The sequence below is a fragment of the Cygnus olor genome, chromosome 2, assembly GCF_009769625.2.
Source record: "Cygnus olor isolate bCygOlo1 chromosome 2, bCygOlo1.pri.v2, whole genome shotgun sequence".
In the NCBI taxonomy this organism is placed as follows: Eukaryota; Metazoa; Chordata; class Aves; order Anseriformes; family Anatidae; genus Cygnus; species Cygnus olor.
The window spans coordinates 130,221,015-130,247,580 of record NC_049170.1 but is presented as its reverse complement, the minus strand read 5'-3'; the positions used below and the strand labels follow the sequence as shown (position 1 = coordinate 130,247,580).

General features: G+C 36.4%; 1 long non-coding RNA gene across 1 annotated transcript; it reads right to left on the bottom strand.

The window, feature by feature from the left end:
- Positions 1-9,429: 9,429 nt before the first annotated feature.
- On the bottom strand, positions 9,430-26,317 carry LOC121064511. Its single transcript, XR_005816530.1, has 4 exons — positions 26,184-26,317; positions 25,693-25,766; positions 22,388-22,422; positions 9,430-9,857 (listed from the first exon to the last, which is right to left on the bottom strand). It is a non-coding gene; the product is annotated as an uncharacterized LOC121064511 (long non-coding RNA).
- Between the last annotated feature and the right edge of the window lie 249 nt (positions 26,318-26,566).

Below are 26,566 nucleotides of genomic sequence, written 5' to 3'. Positions count from 1 at the left end.
CATGAAAGATAACAAAGAGCATGTGGGAACTGGTCTGTACTTATGAGGACAACTCAGTCTAACAACATTACCAAGTTACTGAATAAAACAGTATAGGTTAGGGAACTGGAATGCATCCTCATCACGTCAGAAGTTTGCTGAGTTGCTGTGTTTTAACAGATAAACTCTCCTGATGATAAGACTTCAAATTTACCAATAAAGATTATCATGACTTTTTTTAGATTGTGTTGATTACTGTCACCCTAAGAATGGGATCAATAAGGAGTCTCTGAAGTGTAGACATCAATGTGTGAATTATCCTGTAACTCTTTAGGCATTCTAATTCCCAAATGAAGCTGTCTTTAGCAAGCTGCTCAGTGGAGCAGTGATATCAACAGTAAATGATCTGCATTTAGATCCAGGCAGAGACGGGTTTTGTTTTTGAGTGGAAGTATGCCCAATGAAAATGATCACCTTAAACACAATTGAAACGAGAACATTTGTACATAGTTCAAATGGTTTGCATCAGTTCCAGTGCATTTAACACTTCTGGGTTTTATACTTTGCAATTATTGAGTCAAGATCTGCTTTAAGGTACTTAAGAGTCTTCCTTTATCTTATGGAACAGGCTTAGCAAATATGAGATATCCATGAGAAGGCTATGAGATTGACACACAGTCTGCACTTCTATAGGGCAAACCTTCTTATTGGGATAACCTCCAGTACAATATTCAGACACAGGATCATATGAGAAATGTGTTAGACAAAATAAATAACATCTGCATTTGACTTTACTGAAAGTATCTTTTCTTCGCTTTGTTTGTTTTCCACGGACTTTGGAGTAAATTCAGCAAAATGACCTTTAATCAGCATGTCCTGAAGTAGAATTGCACACCTCTTTCTCCTGCCTTGTTGGAAGGGATGCAAGGGAATTGAAAGACTGCAACACACTACTAGCTAAGCATCAGCGAATATTGACAACATTTGACCCTCCTTTTCTTTAGAACACTATGGGAGTGGAAGGCAAGGGAAAATGCTATTGCTAACTTTGCCCTTTGAGTCTAAAAATAGCTGCCAAAGGAATCCTGGAATTGAATACTGGGCTCCAGGAGATCCCAAAATGAAATTCATCAGCCCAAAATAAGCAATATGTTCCACACCCCAGTCACAGCTGGAACTGTTCTGTATAGTTCTTATTTAAATATTTTTGTAGTGTATTCAGTGTTCTTCTATAATTTATAAAATGCATATATCTGCACTGGAGTTGCAAAGACATGCACACTCAAAGGCAATCCTCTGTTCTAGAAGTGACTTTTAAGAGAGCATAGTGACTTTCTTTCCTCTTTTACAATGTGTAAGACCAGTCCAGAGCCAGGGACATTACCATCTGTTTTGGGAATAATGTTTATTCTTGGGTGATTCTCATATAAGCTGTATAATTTTATAACAAGGTTTTTGCAAGTAGTCCCAATATGCATTATGAAATACATTTACTAATGTGCATTTGATTGGAAAAATGTGTACTAATTTCTAGAACATGGGAAGAAATACTCAGAAAATGGGAAGAATTAATTGGGAAATGTAAATGAGATTAGAATCATTCATGCATCAGTGCCTACATCAAGACTTTTTCTATCTGTTTAATAGTGATGTGTGTTGGTATCAGAAATTTTCCTCCAAAAATTGAATTATTTTTCATAGAAATTTTAAGTTAACTAAAAAAGTTCACTCAAAAGGACATTTGTCGATTGTTTTGACATGAAAAAAAAATGCAATTAAAGCCTTTTTTTTTTTTTTTCATATGCATTGGGCTGGGAAAACAACAAGATTCAGTACTTTAGCAGTGCTTTCTCTTTGGCTCAATGGGGAGTAAACCCCCATAAATACTGTGTTTCACTATTTATTTGTAGGGTTACTGTTATTTAAATACTTGGCCCAGGAATTAATTCCAGTTAATTCCAATTAATTAATTTATTTCTCTCAAGGAGAAGCATGTTTGGTTGGTTGCCATCTAGATTAGACAACCGAAAAGGCAGAAGCTCCTCTGTTAGCTGAGGGCAAGCTTGCAAGAAATATCTTGTCTTTCTCTGTTTTGAGATTTTAACTGGCTCTTATTTCTCCTGCAGATCCTAAGTCCAGTACCCTTTTTCAAAAATAGTACCGTAAAACTTTCATTTCAAAAGGCTATCATTGTGTTGCTGCTGTTTTCCTCTTTGTCTATGTACACAAGTCCCTCTGCCCAAGTGGATTCAGACCACATCTTCCACTTTTCTGGAGAGTGACTGTGCACCAGACTGATGGATATGCCTGCTCAGCTGCAAATGGAATAAAGCAAAAAAGGAGGATGGAGAAAATTTACATTTTGAATATAAGATGGAAATGACTGGGACATGCTTGACATTGGAAATTTTTATACTTTTTTATGACGGAGAGTTAAAACTACATTTTTGCATCACTATTATTTTTTCTAATCCATTATGCTCATAGCTCTTTAAAATTCCTGACTACTTACCCACTTCTGTAAATAACACCATGGCACGACTTCACAGAATATCACACTGGGTTATGAAATTACCTACAAAAAGCAGTACTCAGTGTTAAAAGGGTGATTTGGAATGATGATTCCCTGAATGATGTACAACTCAAGATACATGAGTTTAGGGAGGTTTTTATGCCTTTGTGGTTTTCTTCTGAATCATTGTCATCAAAAGCAAATAGAGGAACAGCTTTTTGTTTGTTCGCTTGCCATAGCTAACACATAATTTATAAAGGAGCCAGACTTACCAGATGTTGAGCTGTTGTTATGTTGTTACTAGGCTTTTCTATATGTTGTGGTGGTTTGGGAAGTTTTTTTATTTGTTCTTTCTTTTTAGCTGATTTTATTTTATTTTATTTTATTTTATTTTATTTTAAATCAGACAAGAATGTGATCATGTTCTGGTACAGTAACATGAAAGGATCTAATGTGTATGCAATAATTGCAGAGTACTAATGATGCTGCTGATATATAATGTGTTTTAACTCAGGCCTATTTGAATTAACATTTATCATTTGAAGCAAAATATGACAAAAAATATGAGACAGGTGAGAACAATATCTTTTTACTGTATAAGATTTTTCATTTTTAGATGGTTACTGCTTGTAAAAACATCTCAAAATATTTTACTTTTTCAAAATACTGCATATGGCTGTATTATGAAGAAGCTAGAGGCCATGACTTATTTAGTCCTTAAAATACGTCCCATAGAGATTTGGGTGATGTCTCTGTTACAGATGCACTCCAGATCATTTGCTAGTGAGTGAAACCTAGAGGAGCCAAAGTTTGTGCTTTGGTCAGAGGAACATCCAGAGGTGATTTAGATAAAACTGGCTGAGAAGAAAAGAAACCTATTGACTTTCCTTTCCCTTTTCTTCTTCTTTCCCTCAGTCCCTTCCCTCACTTTTCTCCATATCAACTTAATGCTAGCTTCAAACTTAGTCTATACTGAGACGTAACATTTTCATGGTTTTGGCCAGGATAGTGTTAATTTTCTTCTTAAAGGCTTGTATAATGCCAGGTTTTGGATTTTTTGCTGAAAATAGTGGTGATAACACACCAATGTTTCAGCTGTTGCAGAGCTGTACTTGCACTGTGTAAAGGACTTTTCAGCTTCTTGTTCTGCCCTGCAAGCAAGGAGGCTGAGGACATCCCACACCACAGAATGTTATATGTTCAGCAATAACAGCTGAGGTAAAGAAGGAGGAAGGGAAGGACATTCAGAGTGATGACATTTGTCTTCCCAAGAAACCATTATGTGTAATGAGCCCTGCTTTCCTAGAAGTGGCTGAATACCTGCCTGCTGATGGGAAGTAGTGAATGAATTCCTTGTTTTGCTTTGCTTGCACATGCAGCTTTTGCTTTACCTAGAGAACTGTCTGTCTCAACTCATGAGTTCTCACAATTTTACCTTTCTTACTCTCTCCCCTATCCCACCTGGGGAGCAGGAGCAAGTGGCTGTATGGTGCTGAGCTGCCTGCCAGGGCTAAAACACAACACTCATTCAGCATAACACTTGTTCTCAAATATAGGCGGTTGTAGCAGATGTTGGGTAGGTCTGTGTGATTTTTGAGGGATCTGGATACAAATCCTTATCTAAGCACATAACAAAATTGTTTAAATGGTTGTGCTTGGGAAGATCTCTCCTATAGACAAGGCAATGACAGGAAGCTGGTGCTGAATGCGGAGCACTTCAGGGATCTTTAGAATAAAGCAGTCCTGCTCTGAAAATGTGGTCACTGGGCTTGAGTTATATCAAAATATTGCCTTTTCAGGAAACAAACTAACAAGCAAACAAACAATGTAAATTAAAAGAAAATCTGTAGCAGCTGAGTAACTGAGGCAATGACCGCATGACCGCATGACCGCAATGACCGCATTAAAAACCCTGTTTACTAGGATTTGTTACTGGCCTCTAAGGAGAGAAAGCACATTCACAGCCATATTTGTACAGATAAAAGAGGCCTGTAAAAAAGGTTAGGATACACGGATCAAGGGGAATTTTAATTACGCCTAGGTTGCCAGAAACCTGAACTTTGGAAGGGAACTAAATACCAGGAAACAAACAAGTCTGGAAAAAACAAAACTGCTTACCCATGACCACTTAAGAGAAAGTGATTGTACTGTAAGGCAGATACAAGACTGGTCTGCTCAACAGAGAATAGCATAAAAATATTTTATGAAGTACACTTCAAGGGAAAGGAGCTCAGATGAAACAACTTGTTTCTAAGATTTTTTTTTTTTTAGAAATTTGCAGGTGACAAGTGATAACTAATAGATATATAGTCAAAGCATGTGTGTTCTTAGAGTCCAGCATTACATCAATTTATCTTTTCCTCCATTTTTTCTTTTTTTTTTTCTTATTTAATTTTGGAGAAATATCCAGAAGCCTGCTTTCAATTCTGTTTATCCCCTGCTTTTGGAAGACTGAATTTTGCTGCTTTAAATGCTGTTTTGTGACTGATGTTCAGAGCCATTTCAAGATGATATCCATCTGATAAGAGATCCTGCTTTTGTTGTACTATTTACAGCTAGGCAGTGATCCATTAAGGCATCTGTTTCTCAGACACCTGATAAGAATTCCACAGTATTGAATGTATCCACTCCCAGGTGAAGAAAGAGAAAGACAAATGATACCAGGAAAATAAGAGATCTAAAGACAAAAGAAAGATACAGCTGACCACATAACTTATCATTTGACCTGAAAAAGGAAAATTGAAAGGTATGAGGCTGCAGGAAAAAAAAAAAAAAAAATGCTTACCAGTACTTTATTTTTGCAAGATTCAGTTATTCTCATAGATCTCTTAATCATTAAAATAAATATGTCAGATTTTCTTGTGTTTTTCGATCAGACTTCTAAGGATATATCCGTAGAAGAAATACAGTGGCAAAGTCGTGCAGAAAGACATTGTACAGCTCTTTCCGGAAATACAATTTTCCTAGTATTTATTGTCTGTAAGGTAACCTTTAATCCTAACTTAAAATAAATAAGAATTAAGACTTCAAAAATACTTTTAGAACTCTGCAGATGCATGACTCTGTCTTCTACACTGCTTCAAACAGTTCAGACAAAACCCTTTTCCTGGCCGTTGTTCTGGAGTTCTGAAAATCACTGCACAGGGGCTGGTCACTGGGCTTTGCAATATCATTTGCAGGATCTAAATTTGCAACATAGTGTGAGTATGCCACCAGATTTTCATGTCCATAAATTCACTTTTATCTTAAGCAGTTTTGTCAGAAGCACATAAAAATCCTTTCATATTCAGACCCACACTAATTCCAGAGCTTTAGTATTTGAACCTTCTTTCAAAAAGTGTCTCAAGTAAAAAAAAAAAAAAAAAAAAAGAGGTCCAGGACACTAATTCAGTACCAGACTTATGTTAACAAAGATGACTTGAGTGGCAAAATTAGGTCTTTAAAATTCTGAAGCATAGGACACTTCATACTGTGACAAATAAGAATTAACAAGAATTGTCTTCACAGAATAAACAGCAAGTTCACATCCTGAGCAGATAGGAGAGCATACCAGAGAGAAAAACACTAGCTTTAGGATACTCCAATACCTGATAAATGTATAAATCATTCCCCAATTCTCTCTATGTCCATCCATTCAGAATTTCCCTTTAATCAACCTCAAACTTAAGACAAGACCCTTTACTGTTAAAATCAATGGAAGTTTTATCAGGAGAGCTTATCTTGCCTTTAGGCTTTCATTTGATTTCTTTCTTTTTGTCTGTCTCATGTTTTGTCTTAAAGCACTCAGTGTCAGTGCAACACCAGCCTATCCATTCAAAAGTATTCTTTATATAGTCTGGTGTTATAGGTTTTGGAATTTAGAAACTATGAACATTAGGCTGATGCTACTGCAAAAGTAAGCCAAAAAGAGAGCATCTATTGCATGAAAATGTTTTCAACAACAATGGCATTTTCATTTCTACTGCATGACTAATATGAGGATTTCAGGATACTTCTACTTTGGATAAAAGGGGAGTCATGATTATTGCTGCATGGCATGGCAAATGTATTTCCATAACCAGGCTCTACCATGTATGCATAAGTCTTGAATTTGAGCATAGGAAAGTAAATAAAGTGTAGAAAATATTCTATTTACTTATAAAAGAGCCATAGGTTGCAAAGATACTATATATATATATAGTTCAGGAAAGATGCAGGAGAAATAGTAGAGAGCTAATGGCCCATTAGTCTCACAAATACAGTGAGATTCTAGGTGCCTGACAAAGCACTACTAAAAATTCAGGAATTTGAACCTGTCCTAAGATGCAAGACCTTTCAAAATAGATTCTCAAATAATCATACTTCAGAACTTTTGTGGATCTAGTCCACTGACAGAAAATGGAAGCAACTTTGGAGGTTCTTGACTCAGCAGGGCTCAAAAAAATGACTCAAATAATCATTGTCACTGCTGGGTAATGGTCAGACCTGCTTCCAACCCTGCATGCTGCTCCCACATCATCACAGGAGGGTGCAGAGTCTTACTTTATGCAAAGCTGATGTCCTGGTTTCAGGTAGGACAGAGTTAATTTTCCTCCTAGTAGCTGGCAGGGTGCTATGTTTTGGATTAGGATGAGAAGAGCACTGATAACATGCTGATGTTTCAATTGTTGTAGAGCAGTGCTTACACCAGGCCAAGGACTTTTCAGCTTCTCGCTCTGTCCTGCTAGTGAGCAGGCTAGGGATGCAGCAGGAGCTGGGAGGGGACAGACCCAGGACAGCTGACCCAAACTGGCCAAAGGGGTATTCCATACCATCTGACGTCATGCTGAACAATATATAGGGGTGGCTAGCTGGGGTGGAGGGGGGGGCCGGCTGCTCGGGGATAGGCTGGGCATCGGTCAACGGGTGGTGAGCAATTGCATTGTGCATCACTTATTACGTACACAATATTACTATTAATACTATTATTATTATTATTATTATTATTATTATTATTATTATTATTATTATTATTATTATTGTTATTATTTTCCCTGTCTTAATAAACTGTCTTTATCTCAACTCACAGACTTCACTTTCCCGTTTCTCTCCCCCACCCCGGAGAGGGAGGGGGGAGGGTGAGCGAACGGCTGTGTGGTGTTTAGCTGCCAGCCGGGCTAAACCACAACAGCTGAAGAAATAAAAAAAGTTGGTGCAACTTGAAAAATGAGGCAGAGGTTTGCATGTAAAGATACCAAATACATAGAGAGATGCATTTATTTGAAGCAGGACTGCTATGAATGTAAATGGTGTGAATTTGCATAGCTAGTAACTCAATTTTATAGAGCTGTAAGCTGGAGAAAAATGTAACAGAAAAGTTAATGGAAGCATTTAATAAAGGACAATGAGCAAGCACCATAAATCTAAGCAGGAATGGACATTAGAGAAATGTATGCAGCAACTCACTTAGTACAGGAAGGATTCCTTAAGACTGCAGGACATTTAGCATAATGCTATTATGCATAAAATGGCCCATAAACATCCTAACAAATCATCAGCAGGTTTATTTTAACCTTCATTGCAAGACAGTGTTAAAAACTTTGTTAGGATTTGCAAGGATTCTGGGAGCCTAAAGCAGATGTTTGTGTTAGATGCACATGTCCTATTGTCTTTTGTAAGGAAAAACACCAGCAGGGAAAAGTTCATCTGTGATCTCCAGCTATTTATGATGAAGTGGTCTCTTGTATTTCTTTCACATGTGGAAGAGGTGTTTGTAGCTCTTGTGTAGGTATGCTTTTTGCCATTCCTTCAGAGAAGAGGGAGGTGGCAGAGGGAGATCTGACCTCAGTCATAGCGACCATGTAGCTTCCTAGAAGATGTTTCACTGACAGCTTTGAAAACTGATGATGGAAATATAGCCCTCTTATGGCAACCTTTTAGAATTTCAGGATAACTGCGGTATAAGGATGAAGAGCTTGCACAAAGAGCAAGGCCAGGAGTTGTGCTGGTAGTCCCTTTACCCATGAACACATATAGCAAAGGTTTTAAGATGAGACCTTTATCTCAAGTCAAGGCAATTTCCTGTGTTTTCCCTCACTTCAGGAACACTTGTCCAAAAGAGGTTCTGTACATGGGACATTTCAGCTGTTCGAAGATCAGCCCTTGTCTGTTGCTTCATAAAGCTTTGGAGGAGACCATTAATGGGTTTTTAAAATAAGCTGTCCAGGCAGTAAGCAATTTTATTAGCTGGGGACTTCATTCATCCTTCAAAAGACTAGAACTCCTATTGACTTGGGCTTCTACCTGACTAAAAATTAAGCTTTGAATTCTGACTACACTTCACAAATAATAATTGCATAAATCAAAAAGGGAGTAAAATGATATTTACAAAAATCTGCAGTATGTGCAAAGTTTCATCCCTCCCTGTGATTTTAAATGTACACACACATTTAGAGAGGCCAAACACACAGACACACACATGGAGAGAAGAAAACCATCCTTAGTAATTTTCTGTAGTCATTGACCAAGTACAGGAAACTCTTTTTATGGTTTTAAATGTTTCTAGGGTCTAACATCTACCTAGGGAGGTATCTATATCTATATAGCTGTTAAATGACAGAAATACACTTAGGTAAAATGTAGTATAGGACTGCTGTGAGAGAACAGTAAGTTCTGATGGAAAAACCTTCATTCCAGACTTCACAAAGGAGTTATTTGTCATTATATGTTATAGCTCTGTTAATACTGGAAAGTACATGTACGTGAATTGCTACTCCTGTATGATATCTCACTGACTTCAGAGAATATCAGAGAAAATAGGTTTGGAGTGAGGTCAGCGTGCCAGTGAGTCTCCCTCTTGCCCAAAAAGAGAAGCGGCCATACTGTAAACAAACAGATTTTGTCTAACCTGCCAGTTCTTTAACCCATCTGGACAATCTACCTCAGTTCTTAATAACCCTTATTGGTAGAAACTTTCTTCCTACATTTATGTTTCCCTTGGTATTAATCAAGTCTATCACTTCTTTCAACACTGCATATGGAAAGTTATGCTTTTCATACTTGCAGCTCTTTTTATTTATTGTCTTAGGGTTATCATACAAAAGCAAATTGACCCACATCTTTCATTTCAGAGCATTATTTCCTTATGGAAATTGTGAGTACCATCTTCCTCATTACCTTCCTCTGAATTCCTCCAAATGACATATCAGGGGAGCCTTGGGCTTCATGCGGTGGACACCCATGTCTGCTCATGGCCCAACAGAATCAGCACAGAGCTCAGAGTAGATCAGCTCACAAAATCTACTTCTTTTTCACAAAGGTAGGATGCAGCCTTCATAATTTTAATAATGTGGGGTTTTAAAACTATTTGCCATCTTTTATGATAATATCCTGTGCATATCAGGTCACCCTGTGGGTAGAAATAATGAGGTTAAATTAGGATGATGCCTTGTTATAAGCAGACGTGTAAAAAACACTTCAGGAGGCATGGCAAGCACATGCAGTATTATCTGCCAAAGGATTTTTTTTGAAGAAAGAAAGACAAAAAGGCAAGAAGACAACAAAAAGAAAGACAAAAAATTATTCTGTGAACATTAATTAACAACTATCAACATTTTTTTGTTTAATCGTGGTTGCATTAGAGATTCTTTCTCAGTCAGCTAGATATTGACTGGGCATTGTGAATAATTGTTACTATTGAGTAATGTGGGTTAGAGGTGCAGATGCAAATAAGCAATTCGTTGTTAAATTATATTTTTTTTCAAAATAAAGACTTGTTATGTAATATCCAAGAAACATCCTGTAATTTCAATATTTATTTACCATTGGTAGGGAATATTTTCTTGCCATATTCATAAGGGTAATATAGGATATGTGAATACTGTGAATATTTTGCTATGTCCAATGTTTCAGCACTGTGAGCCTAGAGACAATGGCTGATATCACTGAAGTAGACTTGATCTTGAACAACAGGTATAATTACCCCATGGTACAGCATGGATGTGAATGAGGTTAGAAAGCTTATCCATTTACATATGCTACTCTTCGGGACAAGAAATGAAAGGGAATTGTCTAAGTATTGATAAGCTGGAAACTTGTTTGCTGATATTATGTCAGACATTTATTTTGTAATGAAGGAGTTGGATTTTCTAGTGATTGAAAATGGTACAACACCATCAAAGTCTGTAAGGGAGAGGTCTTACATGGCAACAAGGAATTTCTCCCTGTATTTTCAAACTGGGCATGTTCCAAAACTGCTAGGTTTTGATTCTGAATATGCCGGATAAGATAGGGCACTCGGGCACTCAGTTCTTCTGAACTCTTAATATCTTTTCACTGCTCAAGGTGAGCTCATATCCTGTCATCATGCTTGGTTCAGTGCTGTGGTATCAGGCAAACTACACAAACAAATAAATAAAGAGAGAGAGAAAGAGGTATTTCAAAGAGAAAATATGAAATGCATTTTCTTCCTGGTCATAAAATGTAATGTCATTGTTTCTTCTGTGTTCCCTATCTTATAAAGGCTAATATGCTTATTTTGTTGCCAAGAGAAGCATTATGTGCAGAAGACACATTCAGTTTTTAAAAACTGAATATTTATTGTCATTCTGTTTTAGCAGCTATATGTGCATTAAAATCTTTATTATTTCTATTAGCAGAATTCTGATAATGCACTTCAGAAAACATTGTTTAATTAGGCATCAAGTTTGGCTGACAGTTATACAGGTGATTTTCATTGTGTTGTGTGTATAATAAGGGAGTTCTCCTCTTGACAATGCATATCTCTGACAATGGAGGAATCTATGTACCCAAACATATTTTCTACAGTGATGTTGAAAGATTGGAGGTAAGTGAAATGATTGTTGGTTTTACAAGACATTGAGTCACCAGATATCTTTGCAATAGTATGTTCTATCCAGATGAAAAACACTGGAATGAGCTAATATTCTACAGCCAGTATTGTTATAAGATGATCTTTTAATAAGACATCAAAAAAGAAACCAGCTTTTTATAGTTATTCAGACAAATTCATAATCCTTTGGGAGCAAAAAGTAAAAATAAAAAAAAATATATAACAAAAAGTTGTGATTCTGTTATGAATATAAACATCTTTCTTATAACCATGATATCTTGCTACATCTAGACAGCAGTCAGTTTGCAAATCAACATATAAGTAGGGAGAAAGATTGGGAGAAGCAAAGTAGGCTGAGATATTGATTTGCTGGCTGTCTGAGATGACCAAATATGCCTTTCCATAATGTAACTTCCCATAAATTGATCATAAAACTTGATCTTAAAATCTCTCTTTATCCCCATTCACTGTTCCTACATAGAAAAGTATTTACATAACTAAATTCAACAACAAAGTTCACATTGCTGTTAAGACTTCTACATTTGGATTGCCTGAATTATATCTTCAAATTTTCAGTGTTTTCCTATCTATCTGTCTTTTAATTGTTTTTCATCTTGTGAATAGCCATGAAATGGCCTTATTTTTAACCCATATCTGTGCTTCTCTCTCCCTTTTTTTTTTTTTTTTGTAGTGTTTATGTATTGCTCTTCACCATTAGCATTTGAAGATTTTTCAGCATTAACTTTTAAATGAAATCATAGGTCATTTATCTTTGAATGCATGCTGAGAAGTAATCAATTTTAACATAACTTTATTGATGGTTCTTTGAAAATCTTCCAGAAAAACTCTTTACCTTGTTCTGTAGTTCATTATGATTGGATTAATTTATTCTAAAAATATTTCCTTGGGTTCTACAAAAGCTGCATTATCATGGCCGGCATCTTACTATCCTTCATTGGCAATGATAATAAAAAAGGATAATGTTGCTCATGAAAATACTACAGCCATTAACACAATTAATTATTCAGATAAGTACAACTGAGTCATTAATAAGACTCTATCATGACGTCCAATACAACCCACAAAATAGGAACATTCTGTCTTATATTCCCATGCAGATTCAACAGACTGAAGCCTTGTTTGTAATAATTAACAAAGAACAATATTGAACACAACAACTGCTTAATTATGAAATAAAAATGATTTCAAATTAAGAGAGTCAATCCAACTTCTGAAACAGGCTAACGTGGTAAAATATTTTATTCTTTTTGAATTATTTTCTTTATAACTTCTATTAATCCCATAGCAGAAAAATCCCCAGAAGAAAGACAGACCCTTATTAGTTTCAGGTTAAGCTTTCATGTGTTAGAGGATGAATACCAATGAACTTTTAAGGAGATAATTAAAATAATCAATATGCCAAAGCAAATGTATGCAGGATAGCTGCAAATGGTTTATTAGAATAACACTGCTATTGTATTTATAAACCTACAGACATCTTTGAGAGGATGAACGTGTGTCAGATGTGAAAAAAAGCTAAATTGTTTAATATTTTAAGTATTTAATGAAAGCTTTCATCTGAAACAGGCTGTCTAAATTATTTATTGAAAATCTAATTAGTAAGTTTATCTCTTGGAGTTTGGATTTACTCTTTCTGAAGTGACTGATACATATCTCATACAACAGGATATCAGAAGAATTCCAAAGACTGCAGAAATTGCTAGGACGTGTTAAAATAGCAATTTGATCTGTCCATGTAATAACAACTGTACAATTTCATCTCATTTACATTAAACAGAAAGCATTAAATGTAGTATTTTAAGAGACCAAAAAAATTTCTCATCTTCCATGAAAGCCCATATTTTTGCAGTTCATGAAGGACAAAGTGTCTCCACAAAACCAAAACTATGGGCTGCTGACATGATTTCCTTCTTTATTTATCAACATTTTGATATCAAGTAGTGTTTCTGTGACTCAAATTTTTTGGAAAAAGTTTTTCGTTTTCTGAAAGCATGAATTAATGCAGAGAAATACAGCAATGGAGAACTTTCACTGGTGATGGAATCAGTTTTCTAAAAGGTACTGCAGTGTGTGTAATGCCAGTAGAAGAGAGAGTAAAACTGTTATTAGTCATAATACCTGGAAACATCAAGTGTTGCCTGATAGAGGATTAGACCTGAGCTTAAAGAAGGTTATTTTCCTCATGAAAACTAAACTCAATATTTTGTCGTTTCCATTCTCTTTTTTTTTTTTACTTCATGGGGAAAAAATATGTATATGTTTACGTGTACATGTGCTCATGTGTGAGAGAGAAAGGGAAAAGGAGAAAAAAGTCTAAAAAAGGCAAAAATTAGTTGGAACAAACTAGTTGTCTGTATTTGTCAGAAGTAGTGAGTTCTGGGAAAGAATCTGGAAAAGCATAAGTGGTCAACAGGATTTTTTCTCTACATTCATGTGGATGCATCATTTAAAGCATTAATTACCATCAAGAAAATAAAACAATAGGAAGAGAATAATGACTGAACACGATTAAAGCACTGAGTCATAGTCAAGCATCATTAACACTGACAGATCACTGGTTCAAGAAAATATTGAATTTCCAAGATATCTAGAGAGGCAGACATATTATTTACAAAAGAGATTTTTTTTTCCTATTAGGTGTTCACATATTGTAAGACTATAATGTCTTCCCTTAGCAAACTGTATATTTCACAGTGAATTTCTTTGAAAAATGAAATACGTCATGGAATAAAATAAAATCCTCAAAAAATCTGAACTGGATTTTCCCAGTAGTTGCAGAAAGCTGTTTTACTAGCCTAGATTAAACAACTGTAAAGAACAATCAGTAGTTTGCATCTAAATACATACATCTCTCAAAGAATATAAATCCAAGGGTTTTGAAACATAAACTCAGAGTGATCTGTGAAGGGAGGTATCGGCTAGGGGCTTAGGTCTCTGTGGTTTCTCAGGCAGGAAACTCAGATGGAAACACATTGCACTATTCTGAAATCAAGCAGCACTTGCAAGAGGTTATCTGAGAAGGAAGGTAGCTGGGAGTAAAAGCAGGGAATGGCCTTATATCCCTTGCCTGTTTAATACTGGTCTCCTTAGATGTTAGCATCTCCTAATCCTCAGCATTGCTAAATGGGGTGTGGGGTAGCTAATGTACGGTGGTTGGAAAGGGAAAATAGTTTCTAGTGCTCCAGCACCTAACCCCTTTTCATGCCTGTGCTCCCACAGCTCAGGAGAGGAGCACAGGAGATGTCTGTGTTTCTGGAGGCCATGCCTGTGTGCAGCTGGTCTGAGAAGGGAATGGAGCACATGCCACTGCGGTACAGAAGGTTGGAGAGGACAAGGCAGACCCTGTAGCACTTACAGGAAGTATAACTGTGTCATAACCTAGAGATTTTTCAGAGAGAATATATATACTTTTAAAAGCAAGATTCGAAAAGATTAACAGAGTAAGAATGTGCTCTCTGCATGCTAATGCCAATGGGCTGTGTTACAGACCAGGATTTGTTTTTATTTCCCTGTTGTTAGCTATTGCAGGTGTTTTGTTATGCCTGCATTTTCATATCCTGCCTTTAATATCATTTATCTGTTTGGATTTTTTTCTCTTTTTTTTTTTTTTTTTTTTTATATTAGTCCCAGGAAATGCATTAACTGCCCTGCTGGTTTAATATTTTCTCCTTGCTTCAGGAAGATGGTTTTCAATATTTTTTGCAAAGATTAAAACATTCAGTCAAAGTGCTTGCCTTTCTTGTATTTATTAAAGGACAGTATTTATCTTGCCTGTACAGTGCTGACATTTTTTTTTCCTAGAAATACATCTTCCATTTGGGAAATCTTAAATTCTAGTACAGTAAATGCAATAACAGCAACCACAGAACATAAGCAAGACAGACAGATACAAAGTAAGGGAAAGCTAGAAGAAGCCAGGTATTGTTTTATCTTATGGAGACATGTTGGGGTTATTAACAGCTTCCAAATCCCACTGAAAACTCATTATGTCCAGTTAGTTATAGTGCAGCTCTCTCTCCATTCTCTCCAGTAACGCAGAAAGCCAGGTAGTAAAGGATCCGTCCTTCCATGTGCTGGGGAAGTGTCAGCAAGAAAGCAAGAGGGCTGATGGTTATTAGCAATAGTGTTACCGTTTAAGAATTCAAGAGGCTCTCTGAGGAGCTGAACCTGTGTCAAATGTGAAAGGAAAGGGTTTTGTGAAATAATTTCATCCTTATAATGAAATCGCTGACATGAAATCTCCCACTTGCTGAATTATTTAGAGGACGAAAAAATAATAAGTAAATTTCTCTCTCAGAATCTGCTTTTGTCTTTTCTAAAATAATTGCTTCAGTATCTTCTGCTCACATATATTTCTCTGAAGACTTTTTACATCTATAAATTCCAGGTGGACTTTCATCTAGTACAGACTTTTAACAGTTTCTTTTAAAATAAATCCTACAGTAGGAAACAATGAAGATAAGTAGCTTGTTTATTAAGCTTGCTGTACAACACCCAGTAGCTGCAACTAAAGAATCTTTTGGGGCATGAAGACCTGCTAGGAGATCTCACATTCAGAAGCATGGGGTTTCACCCAGAGATCTCTCCCAAATTTACATAGGCTGAGTAGACCTTGCTAAATGTCTTTCAAATGAGATGCAAAAGTTCAGGTCCTGACTAGAGTGGGTTAAAATGTCTAAGCAGTGTTCATGCTCTTAAATGCCAGTTTATCTTTTGGATACTTTTTTCACTTGTTCAGACTTTGTTGGAATGCTGTTTGCAAACTGAATTTCTTTGTGGAGACATGGTTAGCACACAGGCACAAACTGCAGAAGGCTTCTCCTCTGCACCTCTCCAGGTTGGGGAACTGAGATCACCGTAGATGTATATGCTGAAGTTCAACTGCTTTCCAGAAACACCTATTACTGCAACAGTCCTTCTACACATAACATAACATGAAGGGTAACAATCACTTCTGCCAATATGCCTCTGTTACTATTGATGGGATATTTGACTTCTGTTTGTGTTCAGACATCAGTGTTTTTGACTCATTGAGTTCTTTGCAATTTTCCTTTACACTGTTATGCTAACACACTTAATCTGTGAGGTATTGCAGAAAAAATCTTTTCTAATATGGTTTTCCATCTCCTGTGCATCGTTAAACCTTCAGTTCCCCTCAAAACTCTCAACTTTTTCACTTCACGCCCTAATTATTCATCTTAGCAGTCTGCTGTTTTTTACTCAGTCTCTGAACAATGTGATTGCACTTCTAACTCATATGGTGTTATTTCTTTTCTCTAATGGTTATTCACAGAATTTTCAATGGAACTACAATAAATAATGACCATTAAATGCTTTTGGAAATATACTGGAGGTACAGCTATTTACATAGGATTGCATATTCACAGAAGTTGAAAGCTAACTATCTTGCTCTTTTATAGTATGCTTATTTTCTTCCTTCATTAGAATGCAAGTATAGTGATTATACTGTGGGATAATCTTGTAGAAATGTTGTCGGAACTGGAATAAGTGAGCTTCATCTCTCGATGATAGTGAAGTCTCATTAAACCCTTTTTATTTCTGAGACAGTTAGTAAGGGCACTGTTTAACAGTGCTGGAGACCATGATCACACTTTCTATTTCATAGGATATTTGTAAATCCATGATGTGTCTTTTAGACACAAATGAGGAATTCATGGTTTAAAATAGCTGACAATTGGCTGGTTCAATTGCTATCTTAGAGATGATACCATAGACACTGAAGTATGTGCTCAGGTTTAAGTACAAGCATGACTATATTGGTTTCAAAAGGAGTATTATGAGGATTAGATACACATTTATTTAGTGCAATGAAAAGGGCAAGGAGATTTTAATCCCCCCTTCAAGCATCTTCCCATGCCTGTTTCTCTAGATAAAGCTAGTATCAATGAGGGGAAAAAAAAATGTGCACTTTTAAATTATAGGTTTGCTTTTTAATGAGGGAAAGAATGGGGTACAAAGCAGCATTCCAAAGAGAAGGCCATAGCAGAATAAACAGTTAACAACAGCATACATGTAGACTGAAAATGGTTCCAGTGCTCAACAGAAGGGCTGATATTGAAAGGAAGATAGACAGAAATTATAAAAAATGGACATTCTCTTCAATTAGCCTAGCCTGAAAATAAGCTGTAGAAGTTCTTGATGGAATTAGGACCAAAAATTATCCAGTCTTGGTTAAAAACATCACTGATGGTTCTGCAATTGACTTTCCTTCAAAGGTTAGGGAAAAAAATCTTTTCAGATGGAGATTTATAAATTCAGAGAAGAGATTTAGAATGAAACTGGATTTGGCGACCCAGGTTGCCCTTCCCAGTCCTGTTTTGGTTTAGAGCTTCTTCTGTATTTATATTTATTTCCTTCTGGTTTAAACAGATATTTACCCTCCCAACAAATATTTCTTCTTTGTTCTGTGGAATTAAGGAAAATTACTTGAGTTCATTTCTTTAATTTTCATGTCTTAGATGAGGGGCACATGTAAACTCTGAAAAGTCCTCAGTATGTTCATGAATCTAAAAGGCTTTTGTAGAATTGGGAGAGCATTTCTTTTTCTATTTCTTCCTCAGGTGCTGCTTGAAAATTATGATTTACAAAAATCAAGTCTAAATTTGGACAGTTTTTCTCTTGTTATTTATCTATTGCGCTATGAACATAAAGGAGTATTTATGAACAGTCTCTTTACATCAGTGTGCAGCCTCTCATCACCACTAGGCTTTATCACAATGTTTGAGGCAGTGAAGGTTGTTCAGCTAGGTCAGTATATGTTTTGTGATTAATTGCCTCTTTTACATCTAAGTGATATAACAGGGTAATCCAGCATAGCAGTTACCTCAGAGAAGACCATTTCTTGATTTAATCATAGAATTTTATCATAAAATCATAGAATCACAGAATGGTTTGGGTTGGAATGGACCTTAATGATCCCCTAGTTCCACCTCCCCTGCCATGGGCTGGGACATCTCTCACCACACCAGTTTGCTCAAAACCCCATCCAACCTGGCCTTGAACACCTCCAGGGGTGGGGCATCCACAGCTTCTCTGGGCAACCTGTGCCAGTGCCTCACCACCCTCTGAGTGAAGAATTTCTTCCCTACATCTAATCTAAATCTTCCCTCTTTTAGTTTAAAGCCATTCCCCCTTGTCCTATCACTACACTCCCTGACACAGAGTCCCTCCTCAACTTTCCTGTAGGCCCCCTTTACGTACTGGAAGGCTGCTGTAAGGTCTTCCTGGAGCCTTCTTTTTCAGATTTTTAGTTACTCATTTCTTATAGTTCAGAAGCTTGTACAAAGAAAAGTCCTCTACACTGAGAACAGCTGATAGACTGGAGGAAATTACAGTTTGTTTACCCACATGTTTATCTGCAGTCCATGAGGACTTCCAGGAGAGCATCTTCCCTCACCCTCACATTGGTTCTGGAGCACCACCTATTTGTTTAAAAACCATCTTCTATTTGAGGCTGCATCATGGCTAAATGTTAGTCTGAGGTGCACTTTTTTTTTTTTTTTTTTATTTCCTGGTCAGTACTCTTGACTGCACTTCACTTAGGCCAGTAGGGAAAGGCCCTTTCAAACTCTGTACAAACCAACGAGTTCAGAAATTCCCATTTCTTCTGCTTCTTCTGCTTTTCATCTGCTGCTTTTATTCCTTGGACTTACACAACTGACTGGGGCATGCATAAACCATGACAGTAAGCTTTTGATTATAGGCTTTGACACCTCTGTTGACAAACAGTTCTGATCTTGCTGCTGTGTCATCATTCATAAGAATGTGGTAGTTAAAATCTACTATGTGTTGCCATATTTCAGTCTCATCTACTTGACTCTCCAGGACTTTTTTACAGCAGTATTACTTTTGAAGCTATCTTTCACAGTACTTGCTGACAGAAATTACACGGATTTTTGGGACACAAGTAGTGCTCTCACCACAAATGAAGAGGAAATTCTTCCTGTTTAGACCTGCACAAGTCAAAGGTAAAAATATAAGAACAGTATTCACTAAGGACTCAAGTCCTCCTTGTAAGCACCCTGCTTGCACTGATGTATAGAAGAGGAGATCATACAGTCTTTGGTTAACTTCATCCAAAACCTCTTCAATGATAATTGTAAAATGATTTGGAAAATTTCTTCATCTGTAAGTAAGTGTCCCCCCATTGTAAACCATCATTACAATCATTCCTGGGTGACACTCATAGTGTTATGCTAGGCTGATTCCCCAAACTGGAGGAGGCAAGACACCAATCTACTTTCTGGTTTTAAAAGGTGGTCCTTTTGGTGCAATACTGACATTTTTGGTGCAATACTGACATGTGCAGTACTACAATACTGGTGTCTGTCTTTGGTACCTCTGTATCTATTAGCTGCACAGAGAACACATGGACAGATGGACAGAAGACATGTTATCCAACAATTTTTTGTGATTACTAAATCAATAGGATTTAATAGAGAAAGAAATGGTGTTGAAGCGAATGATAAATGGTGAAATGCTACACATAACATTTTCCTGTATTTTACACATGAAACGTGCACACCGTCATTCTGGAGTTCGTTAGTGGATGATATCAGATTTGAATTTTTATGATAACTTAACAGGCTCTCTTAAACATCATATAAAAACCACAAAGCTACGTTGTCTGCTTAGTTGTTGTCTTTTTCTGGCATACTGACATCTCTAAAATCATACATAACATATTGATAGATTTACTGTTCATTATAGCCTAAACTACACAATAGTCAGTCTGTGATATTCAGGAGTTTAAAATCAAGTTTGACATTCTCTTCAGTATTAATGCATCACATCAGGTGGCACAACTGCTTGTATGAAATTTACATTTATAGGTTTATACTAAAGCTCAGCAGTCAATACAGTTTGAGTCTATGATGCAGAGCATTACTCAGCTGTTCTCTGGTGCTTCACTGTTAATTCTCTGCTTAACACATACCATATATGTTACAGCAGCTGTAGAGGTAACTTACTAAGCTTTTTTTATTCTAACCTAATCCTTCACCTTCAATTATTTTACTTTTCTTAATATTGTCCTTTAAGCTTAGACTTCCAAGTCTTAATGAGCTTTTTGTTGCAGTAATTCGGACTTTCAAAGGTTCTGCTATTTTTTAATGCAAGTAAGAAAAAGAATGGACATTCATCTAATTTGAAAAAATATGCCATTATTGAATAAATTCTTACAATGCCTTGCCAGAACACTGATGCAGAGGTCATTTAGATGAATAATGTTGTTTCTCAAAGATGCTAAACAATTCAGGGGCTCCATTAGATTCCAGAAAGAGTCTGCACCAAAGGTCTCTCACCTGATTATGAGAGATGCATTATTTCCATGGGCAAAAAGAGGCAGCAATGTAAGTGTGGACTAAGAGGGAAGAATTTTACACTGTTGAAGATAGTAGACAAAAAAAAAATATTTAGGTACACCTGCTTTGTCAGTTCAACACAAAATGGCAGGAGAACTGGAAACCTTCAAATGACAGGTTCTATCGACCAAAGCAATGTCATAATCTCATTAATAGGAATGGCATGGGAAGATGCAAAGCTGCCCAGGGGCTTCTAACTGTTCTAGTGATATTCATTCACCCTTTATTTAACACCACCATTAGAAAGCCTAATGGACTGTTTATATCACACCATGAGACATATGGCAAGATCTTTAGTAATTGCAGTGTGATATATAGTAATGGGGAATCGTTTGCTCAGTGCTACCTACAATAAGGCCACTGCTAAATACTTATTTACTGCATGATCCAGTTATAACAGCAGAGGAGATAGGCTGCCAGAAGTAAATGTTAGGGTGGGAACAGGCTTTCCTGAGGCCCTAGAAATGGAAACACTAGCTGCTTCTTTTATTTTGAGATATTTTTATTTATTTATTTATTTACACAGCACGTTGAGTTATTTGATAATATCAGCCTGAGGCTATGCTTAGATCATATTTCTTCAGAAAATTGTCTGGAAGGTTATGCCAGACAGCAGTGCCATTAAATATATATTACAAATGCTCCAACAGATTAGGTAATTAATTGCAATTCATTTCTATAAGAGAGGCCATTTGATATTACTATTTTTCTTATGGAAGATTAGGTTTGATGATGTTGTATTATGATATTCCTTCTGAGCCATTAAGACCTATTATTGTCTTTGGAGAAAACATACTTAAAAGCAGCGTATTTTTTATCATGTTTCAAATATGTTTCTGAAGTAGTAAAGACATTAGCAATGTTAAATTTGCTATTGTTTCTTCTGGAAACCAAATACCAAATTTGCATGACTGAAGGTAAATCAATAAAACCATTGCATGGGAATTTATTTAAAAAAGAAAACACTCTTTCCCCTCCAAAAGCCCCATTTCTATCAGGGTAACCTTTGTGCTTCTCTAGAGTATGAGTACATCATAGGTTTTAACTGACCATTTATTTTGCTGTAGCACTGCAATACTAACCAGCAAAATAAGAAGGTCATCTAAACCCCACAACTAGCTACAATTATTAACACCGAAATAGCAGTTAAGATTTGTTTTCTGGCTTTTGTAATGACTTGAAATAATGATGTCTACATAAGAGAACAAAGCTCCATAAGGGCTTTGTGAGACCCATCTCTGCTGGGGGGCTGCAAGGGTGTGTTTCTGCAGGAGAAGCTCTGGGGCTGTTTATTCTGCAGGGTGCAAAAGCAGCTGTATTGCTCTGGGGAAGACCAAGGTAGGTTGCCTGCACTGATGGCTGGTGAGTTAGAAGACCACACCCTGACAGAGGAGCAGCCCAGATTTTTTTTTTTTCTTAAATTAGTTGATGACATTTCCTATCTGCTGAGAAATGGAGAAAAGTAGAATTTTGAACATTATCTTCAAATTATCCTTAATATGATAAGGTAATATCTGTACAGAACAATAGGTTGTCTTTAGATGCCATGCTTTGGTATCAGTGAAGGCTACAACCTGTTGAACCCGATTTTTCTTTCAGAGGAATTTAATAACATTTGTTGCCCTAAGTTTTCAACTAATAGATATTCAAGTCATAAATAATGAAAAAGTCACATATACTTACAGATTCCTGAAGTATAGCATCCGTAGGGATTTTACCTAGGAATGAAGGACAGCAAGGCAATGAAAATGATTTGCTTGAAGGTGAAAAATACACTTTTTTAGTAATCAATGAACAGGAGTAATCAATATCAAATTTAAAGAAGAAAAATCAATAGCACTCAGAACACGTTTCTCTTTCTGCATAGGTTATTCTACTATAATGCTTCCTTATCTTGTGGCTTGGAAAATTCCAGTATATCTGCATATAAATTTTCTTCCATTAGTGGGGTCCAATTGCCTTTTCCAGACATATTATTAGGAGACTTTTGAATAGTGAACAAAGATGGGAAAAATCATACACCTTTGTCTCCATTTCTATCACAAAATTTAGAGGCCTGCCTGTTCATGTTTTTTTTTTTTTTTAGTAGCAGACATGCTCCATAGCAATAGTTACTCCAGCTCTTCATAAAAGGGTAGTATAAATGTTCTTTTGCTTAGTTCCTTTTTACTCAAATAATGTTACATCAGAATGCCACAATGTGGCATCAAAATGAAAATTACTTATTTTGAAAATGTTATGACAAAAATAAAAACTGCTAAATTGATGGACAAGAAAATGATACTGATAAAGTAATTTGCTAAGTTTTGTTAAAAACAAAAAATAGAATCCAGCAGTATTATATGGTGTAGTTAAACTGCAGAGTTAGAGAAGCATCTTATAATGCCGAATTGCTGAGCAATAAAATAAGATGAAAAGCAAAACGCTTCATAAAGAAGAAAACTAGTCCTAACTGTATATAGGAAAGGAGGGAAATTGAAAATGGAAACCAAATTAACCAGATTTTTCTTAAATGATCTTCAAAACTGTAAGTCAGTTTTGGAGTTTGGGGTTTAAAAAAGCTTAAATGACCAGGGCTAGTTCTCAAGAATTAGATCAACCATCTCATGCCTCAGTACCTCTCTTCTTGTCTGCCTTTATAAATGCTTCAGATCATCACTGACAGCCAGTTATGGTCATATAAAAATACCCCAGGACTGAGGCAGTAGATATATAGAACACTGGCTGCATTGAGGAAATGGTCTGTGTCAACATTTTATTCTGGCAGTAGATAAGAGTGATGTATGCAGGTTGCTAGACCTTGGTGACTGATGCTTTGTAAATTCATGTTGTATATCATCCCATGGAATTTGTCTGTGTGACCAAGTTTAAAGATTCTCTCCTCCTTTGCCTAATTAATTTCTCCTGAATGTTGACTGATGTATAGGAATATTTTCAATGAATATGTTTAATATGTTAATATGTTCAGAGCTTCTCTAAGAATTTAGTCACATTTGCAACACAGTCCAATGGTACTGAGCAAATGGAGACAACTCTTTGGGTTTTCTGAACTTTCTTTGCTAGAGTTCATCAACACAGTGAAAATGCCATTGTGGGTCTAATTAACATGAACTGAAATTAATTGAGTACCTTAAAAAACGGTTGCAATTGTGATATATTTCCCTTCCATAAAGACAACATTGTGTGCGGTTTTGTCTTTATAAATGCTTTACTCTGCAGCATTTCATGTTCTTGACAACTGAAGGGGCAGAGGGTGAATAATGAAAAGCAAATTCAGATTACTACTACCAGACAGTGACAGAATCATTCCATCCCAAGGTTAAACTAAAATTCAAACCACATCACTAAAGGTCCACACTTAGGACAATTTGTTTTCATCACCATGCTTGTCTTCCCAGTGAAATGTCTGGTAAAGCATAATTACATGAAGGCAAGAAACTTCTCAGCCTTCTGGATAGACAGTTCTCAGAAACGTAATGCTAGTCAGGGTAAAGTGGGTCAATTATTCATAAAGTGTATAGTTCTCCTAAGAAACCTCCAGAAAAGATCTAGAATTTCATTTCTAATATCTGAAATGAAACCAGGAACTGAAAAGACTCAAACATTTTCAAAAGATGGGATTTATTCAGAAAAATGTCATTTGACAAATAAAAAAAAATTAACCTAAACATTTTGATATACACTTTACAGCATATGTCTAAAGAGCAAAAATACTGAAATGAATGTTGAGAATCAGGGAAGTGTGTGAAAATATAGTACTACAAAGTGAGAAGTATTTTGAAGGATTTGTATTTAATCAATCTGAAAAACTACCTTTGAAGCCCGTTGCTGTGCAAATAATAGCTGCTAACCTACCCTTACCATAAACATTAATCTATCTGCTGATTCATTATTGTTTTTATTATGCCCACTCTTCTCCTGCTGTTTGACCATGCTAGATCTCAATTCTCAGTTGTAAAGTGCAGTTAATAATAGATTTTTTCTTTCCTCTGCCTTTATTCTGTCTCATCCTTTAAGGTTTCAGTTCTCTAAGAGTCTGGCTCATACTGTGCGATCAATACTTTGGATTCCAAACTGTAGCTTTTGGGTGTTTACTTCCGTGCCTGATAACTGTGGATAAGTGGATAACTATATGCTTACCAAAGCAAGGCAACCTACCTATCTGTAATACGACAGTCTCACTGACCAAGTTCCTCTCATGTCTTGCATTTGCCCAGTGCATGACTGACAGTAGAAGTAAATGTGTCTGTGCTTCACAGTTCATAACTACACAGATAACTCTCTCCTCTCACTGTGCAGCATATTAGCATATTGGAAAAGAGGGATGAAATTTTCTAGCCTCACCAAATTTTTGATGAATACTACTCCGATTATGAAAGTGATGAGACATTTTGGGGGATAGGGTGTTCCTGATTCTTCCTTCAGGTTGCCTCTTCTGTCAGACAAGCTGGGATTTTGTGCACCTTCATGCACTTTTGCTGGAAGTCACAAAAAGTTTTGGAGATGGTTCTGGAGCAAATGGAAATAGTGAACTGTAGTTACATGGGAAACAACAAAATCAATGGCTGAATAGGGTAATGTACACCTGTATTACTGATATTAATGAGAGCACCTAATCAGATTGTAGCTGGAACATATCTGAAGTCATGTTCCCATGCTGACCACTGAATATGTCCAGCCATCTCTTCTGTAGCTGCTATATAGGTCCAAAAATTAGTATGGATATATAGCTTCTGGTGTCTGTTGTCTGCTGCTGCTTTATATGTCTTCCTCACTATGGCCACTGTTGTTACTTGTCAGTAAGTAACAACAACTACATGAGAGTTAGCAGGATCAGTAATTATATTTGTTTGCTAATATTCTTCATGCTTTACATGTGATCAGGATGTTGTATTCTTTCCAAAACTGCACCTTACTATAATTAATCTTGCCTTTGCCAACTCAAGATATCTGCAATGGACTTTACACAAAATCAACTATTGACTCACCTGGAAAAGGTCCAATTTACATTCTTATGAGAAGGAAGTTGATTCCAGAGACACTTGATTGTAAGTTATCGTAACTAGGTAAGTAAAAGTAAATTGAAGAGCATTTATTTGTAAGTACTGAATATTTATAACAGTATTAGGCTGTAATAGTGCATTTCCTCTAAAACATATAAGACTATCATTAATAATTAAAGTAGTAATCCCTCTTTTCATTTAAAAGAGGCACCTTTTTCATTAAAAAGTCATGTTACTTTTCCTTTTTCAAAGGAATATTTGAAAATGTGAATCAAAGACAGTAAATGGGATGTCACTTCCCTGAGTCTACAGAGAATGAAATAGTAGCCCTGACATCAACTACATTCCCCAGGCAGCTCAGTATAATATGAACTGCAATACACTTTTCAAGGAAATACAACAGGGGGGACAGTGTGTGTGTTTGTCAGTATGGAGTGCAGCAGGCCTTGCTCTCCCACACAGCCAGTGCAACTCACCTGCTAAAGCTTCTGTGGCCTATCTGTTACCATCTGTACCTCTATGGGATAGCATGCAACAATTCAGTTGTTCAGAAAGGTAGATGGATGGCTTGCTGCTCCATTTGTTGACAAAGCAGTCCCATGGGGGTGTTCTTCATCTGACCAGCAGAGAGAGTTACAAGAACCAATAAACACTTTTATCTTTAGAATATGTCACAGGAGAGCATGTGGCTTCTTTGTGGCTCTAAACAGAAAGTTGTACCACACACCCAGGCAGGATAAAACAGCCCAAAAGGCAAAGGAACCTCTGCATGACAAAACTTCTATCACTGATCAGGAGAACTGAGAAATACAGAAAGAAAAGTATTTCATAACATGTCAGAGCTTATTAAGAAGGTACT